The following is a 10,279-nucleotide window of genomic DNA, read 5'->3' as shown; positions in this document are numbered from 1 at the left end:
AAAAAAAAAAAAAAAAAAAAAAAGATCATGTCACTTAATGACAAAAACAGTTCTGAGAAATTCATCACGAGATGATTTTGGGATCATGCAAACAGATTTCTTCTATATGGAAGGTATGCCCTGGAAAGTAATTTTCTTCTACTATCATCTGACTTGCCATCAATTCTTTATGTCTTTACAACATGACTTGCATACTTACAACTTAAGCAATTTTTATTAGTACCTGTTTTCAGTACGTAATGATTTCATTCACTGTGGGGAGTTAGTATATGTACGTAACACATCTTAGTTATTTTTTCACCCCCTACCTTTCCCCTTCCTCACCCTCCCTCAATCTTTTGACCCCTTCAATTTTACAAAAGATCTATCTCCCTGTATCCTGTTGTTTATCTTTTCTTTTGCTATTTAATTTATTTATACTTTGGGTTTCCTGAAAGAAAGTAACTGTGAGATATTTAAGCTTGTGTGTTTGATTTATCTCACTTTACCTAGAAGGAGAATAGCGGGGTCCAGTGGAATTTCTATTTTTAGTTTTCTAAGGAATCTCCCCCATGGACTTCCATAGTGGTTGTATTCAGTTTTTTAAAATTTTACTTTATCCCATCCCCCATAGTAGTTTATATTCCTATCAACAATATAGACATGTTCCTTTTCTCCACATCCTCTCCAGCATTTGTTATTATTTGATTTATTGATGATAGCCATCCTTTCTGGAGTAAGATGGTATTTCAGTGTTATTTTAATTTGCATTTCTCTAATGGCCAATGATGTCGAAAAATTTTTCATGTATTTGTTGGCCTTTTGTACTTCTGAGAAGTTTCTATTCATTTCAGTCCCCCTCTTTTTTATTTATTTATTTTTGTGGTGCTGGGGACCAAACTAGGGACCTTGTGCTTGCAAGGCAGGTGGCGGCACCACTGAGCTAAATTGCTGCCCTCCCATTTTTTTGATTGAGTGTTTGAGATTTTTATATAGTTTAGATATTAATCCTCTGTAGCTGACAATTTTTTCCCATTCTGTAGGTTGTCTATTTATTGTGTTGGTTGTTTCATTTGCTGTTCAGATTTTAATTTGATATAGTTGCATTTGTTGATTCTTAACTTTTTTGGGGGGTACCAGAGATCAAACTCAAAACCTTGAGCTTTTCAAGTAAGCATGGTGCTGAGCTAAATCTCTGGCCCTGAGTCTTACCTATTATTGTCCTGATAGCTGAAAAATCCAAGATTGAGACAGTAATAAAGAATAAAATGCAACGAACATCACAAAAGAAACCAGAACTTCTTGACAATGAATTACCAACTGCTGTGGTTGTTCCCATTACAACAGGACAGATAGTGAAAAATCAGTATTTATGGATGTGATCAGTCAGATAAGTTGGTGAACATCTACATTATCTTAACTGGAGTTCAAGTTATTGCTGAAAATGTGCAGCTGCGTTTCATGGAGAGGTCATTTGATCTTTTCGCAAATAATATAAATGGGAAGAATTACACCATGATTGTGAACCATCTCTTGAAACCCATTTTTGTGGGAGGCAGCTCAGAAAAAAATAAGACTGATAAAGAAAGAAAGTGGAAGTGATATATGCACACCTGTTTATAGTGGCACAGTTTGTAATAGCTAAAACTTGGAAACAGTCCAATTGCCCATCAGTTGGAGACTGGATAAAGAAGATGTGGTTTTTCTATAAAATGGAGTACTACTCAGCATAAAGAATGAGAAACTAGAGTCATTCCTAGGAAAATGGATGCATACTGAGGCCATACTCTTAAATGAGATAAATAAGACACACATGTGTAAACATCAAATAGTTTCTCTGGTATGAAAAACTAAAAGTGTAAATAAGATCCAAATTGTATAATTGATAATGTGAAATAGGAAGAAAGGGGGTAAAGGTGTAGGGGAAGTGGGAAGGGTAGGGGAAAGGAAATAAGGGAAAAGAAAAAATATTAGAAAAGGAAAAAATAGAAACAAAGTCTTTATAAATGGGGGAGGGTGGAAGGGGTGAAGAGAGGGCAGGGGTATGGGGAAAAAATGAGAACCATGATCTGTCATGTAAGGGTACAAGATATCAGTGATGAATGTAACCATACTGTATACTTAAGAAGTACCAATAAACTCAGTAAGATTAAAAAAGAAAGAAAGTAGAAAACACACAGTGGTAGTTTTTAACTCAGGTTGAAAAGGAATGCAAAGAAAAAGAAAAACTAAAATATGATGCTGAAATAGATCTTAGTGAGGAATTAATGGAACATTCTAAAAAAAATTTATGAAGATGGACATGATGGTACAAAGTGAACCATTAATAAAGCTTGGATGGGATCAAGAGAGAAGTAAGCCAAAGAAAACACAGAATTTTGAGACTTTTAAGTTCTTTGGAGAACTATGAAATGGAAATACTGATATTTGTAATAAGGAAGTGTTGGTGAGCTGTACATGTAAATTTGGCAGATAACTACAAAGCCTTCAAAGTAAAGCAATGAATCTTTCATATTGGAGTATTTAAATAAAATGTGCATATTAAACACTTCCTCCAAAGATGGAAAAAATTTACCAGCATATTAAATGTTTTATTTATTTATTTAAACAGAGTTACACTATGCAGTTCAGGCTGGCCTTGAACTTGAGGTGATCCTCCTGCCTCAGCCTCCCAAGTACTGAGATTACAGGTGCATGCCACCATGGCCAGCATGATTCTGTTTTAATATTGAGATTTTTTTGTTCATTTTTTAGTTTTGTACATAGTGGAAATATGGGTCTAGATTCAATCTTATGCATGTAGATACCCAGTTTTCCCAGCACCATTTACTAAAAAGGCTACTGTTCCTCCAGAGTATGATTTTGCCACATTTTCAAAGATCAGAGAGCTGAACATGCCTGGGACTGTTTCTCCACCTTCTACTCTGTTGCACTGATCCACACATCTGTTTTGGTGCCAGTGCCATGCTGTTTTTATCACTGTAGCTTTGTAATATAACTTCAAGTCCAGGGTTGTGATGCCTCCTCCTTTGTTCCTGTTGCCCAGGATTGCTCTTGCTATTGAGTTTCTTCTGGTTCCATATGAATTTTAGGATTGTTTTTTCCAGTTCTGTGAGGAATGCTATTGATATTTGATTGGAATAGCAATAAATCTATATAAGTTTTGAGAGTATGGCCATTTTAATAGTATTGGTTCTTTCTATCAAGGAAAAGAGAATATCTTTCCATTTTCTGTTATTCTCCTTGATCTCTTTTTTCTGAGTACTGTAGTTTTCATTGTAGAGGTCTCTCATTTTCATGGTTAGGTTAATTCCTAAGTATTTAACTTTTCTTGATGCTATTGAAAGTGGTGTCGTTTTCCTAATTTATTTCTTGGTGAATTCATTACTGGTGTACAGGAATGCTATTGATTTTTGTGTGCTGATATTGTATTCTGCTACATTGCTGAATTTGTTTATTCATTCTAGAAGTCTTTTGGTGGAAACTTTTTGGGTCTGCTGTAACTGATGATCTCATCTATAAATAGTGATAATCTGACTTCCTTTCCTATATGTATTCCCCACCCCACCCACTCCTTTTTTGGTACTGAGGATTGAACTCAGCACCTTGCACTTATGAGGCAGGTGCAAAACCACTGAGCTAAATCCCTGGCCCATGTGCATCCCTTTTATTTCTTTCTCTTGCCTGATCACTCTGGCCAATACCTTGGGTACTATATTCAACAGGTGTGGTGATACTGAACATCTTTGTCCCAATGTTAATGTGATGCTAGAAGTAGGTTTGTCCCACTGTCTGCCTCACAAGTGCAAAGTCCTGAGTTCAATCCCCAAGGGGGAAAAAAAAAAAGAAGTAAGTTTGTCACAAGTTGCTCTTACCAGATTTAAACAACATCCTCTATACATATTTTCTTCAGAGTATTTTTATCGGGAATGGATGCTGGATTTTGTCAAAAGCTTTTTCTGTACCTTTAAGATAATCATGTGATTTTGTCCTTGTTTCTATTTATATGGCATATTACTTTTACTGATTTGTGTTTGTTGAACCATCCTCGCAATCCTAGAATGAAGACACCTTGGTCACGATGTATGATCTTTTTGATGATTTGTTGCATTCTGTTTGCCAGTATCTTATTAAATTTTTTGCATCTATGCTCATTAAAGAGAGTGGCCTGAAGTTCTATTCAGTTGGATTCTCATCTGGCTTTGGAACCAGGGATATGCTAGCTTCCAGGAATGACTTTGGAAATACTTTTCCCTTTCAATTTCATTAAAGAATTTAAGTAGTATTGGCATTAGATCTTCTCAAGTTCTTGTAAAAATCAGCAGTGAACCTATCAGGTCTGGGGCTTTTCTTAATTTGCATGTTTTCTATTACTCTTATTAAGTAGTTACTAATATTCTTGATTTTAGTAGTGCCCATTTTGATTTCACCCTTTTCACTTCTAATTGTATTGGATCTTTTCCTCTTTTTGTGATCTTGGCTATGAATTAATTTTGTTTATTCTTTCAAATAACCAACTGTTCATTTCATTGATTATTGGTTTTTTAGTCCCAATTTCATTAATTTTTGCTCTGACCTTTATAATATCCTTCCTCGTACTAGCTTTGGATTTAGATTTTCTTATTTTTCTATGACTTTGAGATATATCATTAGGTTATTTCTTTGGGCAGACTCTGTTTTTCTGTTGCAGGCATTCACAACTTCAAACTTTCCGCTTAGGACTGCTTTCATTGTATCCCATAGTGACACCGTTTGATTCTGGAAGCTATCTCATTTCGTCACACTTTCGTTTTGTCACATTTGCGTAATTTCTGTGGTTTCTTTTGCTGTTGACTTCTAGTGTCATTATGCTGTGATCGGAACATATCCATGGAATAATTTTGAGCCTTTTGTATTTACTTAAGCTTTATGAGGAAGTGGGTAGTCTATTTTACAGAAAGTGCCATGTATTACTGAGAAGAACGTATATTCTGTAGTTGGGTGGAACACTATAGATACCTATTAAGTACATTTGTTTGAAAGTGTGGTTCAACTCTGATATTTTGGTTGATTTTTTGGTCTGGTTGATCTCTTTTTGATAGTGAGGTATTGAGGTCCTCCACTATATGTTGCTATTTATGTGAACTTTTATATCCAGAAGTGTTTGCTTTATAAAGTTTGGTGTCCCAGTATTCAATGAACATGTATGTTTTTTGTTTTTGTTTTTGGTACCAGGGATCAAACTCAGGCCCTTGTGCTTGCAAGGCAGGCGGCAGAAACACTGAGCTAAATTCCCAGCCCTAATACACAGATATTTATAATCGTTATCTCTTCCGGTTGAATTGTGCTGTAAACAATACCTACTGACATCCTTTGCCTCTTCTGATCAGGTTTGGCTTGAAGTCCACTTTGTCTGAAAATTAAGTACCTATTCCTGCTTGTTTTGGGGCTTCCATTGTATGGAATATTATTTTCACTCCTTTTTTTAGCCTTGGATTTCTTTTTTAATTAAATGTATTTCTTATACACAGAATACCATTGGTTTTGGTTTTTTATTCAATTTGTCTTTTGATTGGAGAGCTGAGATTAACATTAAGAGTTATTACTAAAAGGTATTGACATGTTTCTGTTATTGCATCATTTTCCCATTGCTGCCCGCCTTCTGCTTAACTGCTCAACCATCTGATATATTCATTCCCTTAGACTTTTTGGCATTGTTAGCACCATTGTTCTTTCCAGGATATTTTTGAGAATTATTTTGGAGTGCTGGTTTGGTGGTCATGACTTTCTTTTTTTTTTTTGCTACAAAGAGAACATATATTTGTACAACTTTACCCATATACATAACACAATTGACACATAATGTCTTGGAGCGAGTTCTCGTGGAAAAGGAGTTTGAAGAGGTGAAAAGTTCCTCTCCCTCCCGCCTTGACCCTTCTCACGGGACCCTTGTGCCCTGGTCACACGGAGGCCAGGCCAGTCTGACAGAGACTGGGCGCGCACACATGGATACCTGTGGAGAAAGCAAAGGGAAACCCCAGCCCTTGGGTGCAGGCCCCTTTCCAGAGCCGGGAGCTCCTGCACAGTCAGAGTCACCACAGCGGCCCTGACATAGGGATCGGCCCGGGGCAGGGGGCCAGAAGGCTTCCAAAAACATAAGGCATATCGGACCTGGGCTCAGACAGAACCAAGTCACACTAACACTCCCTCACCTGGGGTGCATAAGAAATGTAGGCTTTTCTTATTTAAAAAGGAAAAAAAAATGCAACAGTATCAGTGGAGGCCTGGAGGTAAGAGATCAGTTCGTGTGGGGACAATGTAAGCGGGACCCTGCACCCTATCCGGTTTTCTGTAGTGGGGACGACCCTGCACCACCTTTCTGACCTGTCCCGGGCCTGGCTGGGCAAGCGGCGTAGAATACTGGCGGTGGCCGAGACACAGGAGCGGACACTGGTGGTGGACGGCGACGTGAAGATCCGCGCCGCGGCAGGGTGAGCTATGTACAGCAGGAGTGGTTCCCGCGGGGTTCGGGGTTCAGTGACCACAGTGATCAGACTGCATTGGAGATGAGTGTCCGGGTCCCGGGGGAGATAGCGCCTCTCAGTGGTAGTGTATTTGGGGCGTCCGCAAACTTGAGTCTGTACGCCTCAGCCAGCGGCAGCCCATCTCCTTGTTGCCCCAGTGGATCGTGGGCAGGTTCTGCAGCAGCATCAGGAGCCCCTGGAAGTCCTCCTCATCCAGGATCTCTCTCCTCCACTTGCCCAGGAAGGCTGCATACACGTAGATGTGGAAGTGGGAAAATCCCTGGGCTCGGGCTGGTAGGTGTCCCGCAGACGGACGGTGCAGTGCAGAGGGCGCTCCTACACGAGCAGACTGTTCATCCTCCCGAGGGCGAACTGCAGGTATTCCACCTGCTCATCGATGAGCTCTTCCAGCGCCATGACCTTCTTCTGGATCCCTGGCTGTGCGAAGGTGTAGTTATCCTCGATCCCGTCCAGCAGCTTGCTCATGCACCAAAAGCTGTCGGCCTGCATGCTTCGCAGCATGTCCTGGGACAGGTTGGTCACATCGAAGTTTTCCACGTCCTCTTTATTATCTCACCTTGGAGATTCGCCAAAATCCCAGCATCAAAGGGTTCCAGAAGTCATAGGCTACTAGTGGGACTTCTCGTCCCAGCTGCTCGTGGAAACCCCGCAGTGCAGCAGGAATGAGAAGAGGTCTGGTCTGAGATCCAAGTCACCTTTCTTAAGGTGCTTTTGTCTTGGAGAGACTATTTGTCCATCAATTTTAAAAGATCGTTTTGTAGTATACGTCAGTCTGGGTTGAAAGCTGTTGTTTTTTAGAGCTTAAAAGAATTTACCCCATGCTCTTCTGGCCTTTAAGATTTGTGTTGAAAAGGCTGTCATTCTAATGGGTTTACCTTTATAAATGATTTATTATTTTTCTTCTAACACCTTTTAAAAGATTCTGTCCAGTCTAACAAAGTATTAAAAATGCAGCCTGGAGGTATACAATTCAGGGAGAGAATGCTTGCCTCACATTAACAAGGCCCTGGTTTCAATCTCCAGCATCACACTCACACACGCACACACACACACACACACAAATAATGCTTAAAATTCAAAACAGCAGGAAAAAAACTAAAGGAACAAAACATAAAAATCCAACATATAAAAAAGGTGTGTTACAGGGTTAAATTATGGGCCAATGCACAAAGGCAGTTTGTAAGTCCTGACCAACTTTCAAGATCATTAACTGTATTTTGAAGTGTCACATTAAGATGAATAGGTTTCTTTTTAAGGCCTGGCTTTCTTTGGAAAATATTTTCACATTCATTTTCAATGTGATCATTCTATTTTTGAAATTGTCCTATGATTCAGCATATGGTGACATGAACATTTCCTATTAAATTTCCTACCTTCTGCATTATGCTTCCATGTTGTTTCAGGATACAGAACCCCATTCTGCATGCACTCACATAAAGAGCACAAATTTGGCAGAGCAACACTGGCTACGGAAGAGCAGTACCATTGCATTATCTTGTTCTAATGGGCACGTAACTATTTTCAAACAAGTCAGTGACTTCACTGGCTTTTTGAGACAAACATACCTCTCTTTCTTTCCTTCTTCCTTTTCTCTCTCTCTCTCTTTTTTTTTTGTTTGTTTGTTTGCTTGCTTGATTTTTTGAGATAGAGTCTTGCTGTGTAGTCTAGCTGGCTTTGAATTTTCTGTGTAGCTCAGGATGACCTTAAACTCATAAGCCTCCCATGCTGGCCTCCTGAGTGCTGGGATTGTAGATGTGCACCAACACACCTGGTTCTGACTCTAATTTATTAAAAGCTGCTGGAATTTCATCAGCTGGAAGGAATTCCAACATAGACAAATGACACATTTAAACTTAAGTTTTTATTACTGCCATTTTACATGACCAATATTCCTGTGACTTTTCTGTCAAATTCATTGGGCTAAACAATCAGTAACACCTTGAAATTCACTTTTAGAAGTTTTTTGTTTTTTGTTTTTTTTGAGACAGGGACTTACTATGTAGTTGAGACTGATCTGGAAATCACAGCAATCCTCCTGCCTCAGCCTCCCTAGTGCTGGGATTACAGGCATGCGCCACCATGCCTGGCTCACTTTTAGAAGTTTTGATCACACATAATTCCAACCTGTCATTAGGATTTGGGAATTCAACTGAAACTCATTTTCTTCACCAAATCTTCAAATAAACCTTTAAAAAGTGTTTGTTTTTCTAGTCATTAATAGATAAAGGAGAAGACAGATTCGAGAATTTTCAGACCCAACAAAGGCATGAATTATACAAATTTGATTTTTTAAAGAAACAAAGTACTAGGGAAAGTTTTGAAAGTGCCATCCATTAGGTAGTCAGGAATGTACTGGCTTTACAATGTTAGGCTCAGTGGTAAATATAAGAAATCTATCTTCTTCAATGATCAAATCCCTAATCACATTTAATATGTTTTCTTACACTTGAGGGTACCTCTATACTTCAAGTACCTTTGGTTCAGAAAGTATTAAGCCTGTCAAATTCTTCTGTTCTCTGACAAAGTATATTTTTTGTAAAGAAAATATAGTGCTATGGATGAAAGGGCAGAAAATAGTACAAAACTGAATAACTTGATTAGGCAAATTTCTCATATTTTTTACCTGCATTTTCATTTCTTTGATCTTAGAGATACTGCACTTTTGGTCTACAAATTTTCTAAGTAAACGTTATCCATCTGAAAGTCTGGTGAAGCCTGGAGGTGTAGTTCAGTGGAAGGGTTCTTGACTAGCATGCATAGGCTCTGGGTTTGATTCCCAGTGTTATAAAAAGAAAATCTGCTCAATGAAACTAAACACTATTGTTTTCACAGCACTGATAATTAGTTTTCAAAGTTTTATCTTTAACCATTCAGTAATCCAAGAACACTGAAGTTATCAAAGCCTTTTTTTCAAGAGAACAAACTCACAGATTCTTTCTATTGTGCTGAAAGGAATACTGTAAGAAGTAACAAAATTCAGTTTCCCTGACAGCAAATCCATCTTAGGGTTCTCCAGAGACACAAAACCAGTAAGATATGTATGTAGATATATGCGAATTTACTGGAGAAATTAGCTCACATAATTATGGTGCCAATGAGTCCTACAACAGACTATCTGAAAACCTGAGATGCCAGTAACATGGCTTAGTCCAAGCCCAAAGACCTCAGAAGTAGGAAAGCCAACAGTGCAAATCTCTGTCCAAAACCAAAAGTGTGAGGACTAGGGGCCATTGGTATTAAAACCTAGAAACCAAAGGCCAGGAACTGAGGTCCAAAACAGTGAAAGAAAACTCTGTCGTCCCATTAGGAGACCAATTCACTTTCTGTAATTGTTCTCTGAGAGCCCAGTTCTACTGGATGGTGCCCCACCCACATTGAGGGTGATATTCTCCACGTACTCCACCCAGATCCAAGACATTAATCTCCTCTGAGAATACCTCATAGACATGCCCAAGATAATACTTGACCATGTGTCTCAGCATACATTGTACTTAACAGGATGGAACTTTTAGGCATGTGACTGAAAATATACTAATCCCTTCCCCAGCATTCTGCTTTCTACTGCTCCTACATAACCCCCTTTTTTTTTTCAAGGACAATTGTGGTTTTCAAGATTTTGGCTTCCAGGATTTCAATATTTGAGATTGTAATCTTTTGATTTTTGGTGGTGGGGGTTTAGGCTTTAGGGATTTTGATCTTTTGGAATAGTAACATTTGGAATTACAGATTTTTTTTTTTTTTTTTTTTTTTTTTTTTTTTTTTTTTTTTTTTTTTAA

General features: G+C 38.4%; 2 pseudogenes; one reads left to right on the top strand and one right to left on the bottom strand.

The window, feature by feature from the left end:
- Window positions 1-1,217: 1,217 nt before the first annotated feature.
- LOC104860798 lies at window positions 1,218-2,361 on the top strand (annotated as a pseudogene).
- Window positions 2,362-6,114: 3,753 nt separating this feature from the next.
- Window positions 6,115-10,279, bottom strand: part of LOC117285362 — an 8,592-nt pseudogene continuing 4,427 nt past the window's right edge.

This window comes from Fukomys damarensis, unplaced genomic scaffold (genome assembly GCF_012274545.1).
Source record: "Fukomys damarensis isolate Sample0158 unplaced genomic scaffold, DMR_v1.0_HiC HiC_scaffold_9, whole genome shotgun sequence".
Classification (NCBI taxonomy): domain Eukaryota; kingdom Metazoa; phylum Chordata; class Mammalia; order Rodentia; family Bathyergidae; genus Fukomys; species Fukomys damarensis.
This window is presented reverse-complemented; position numbering and strand designations above follow the sequence as displayed.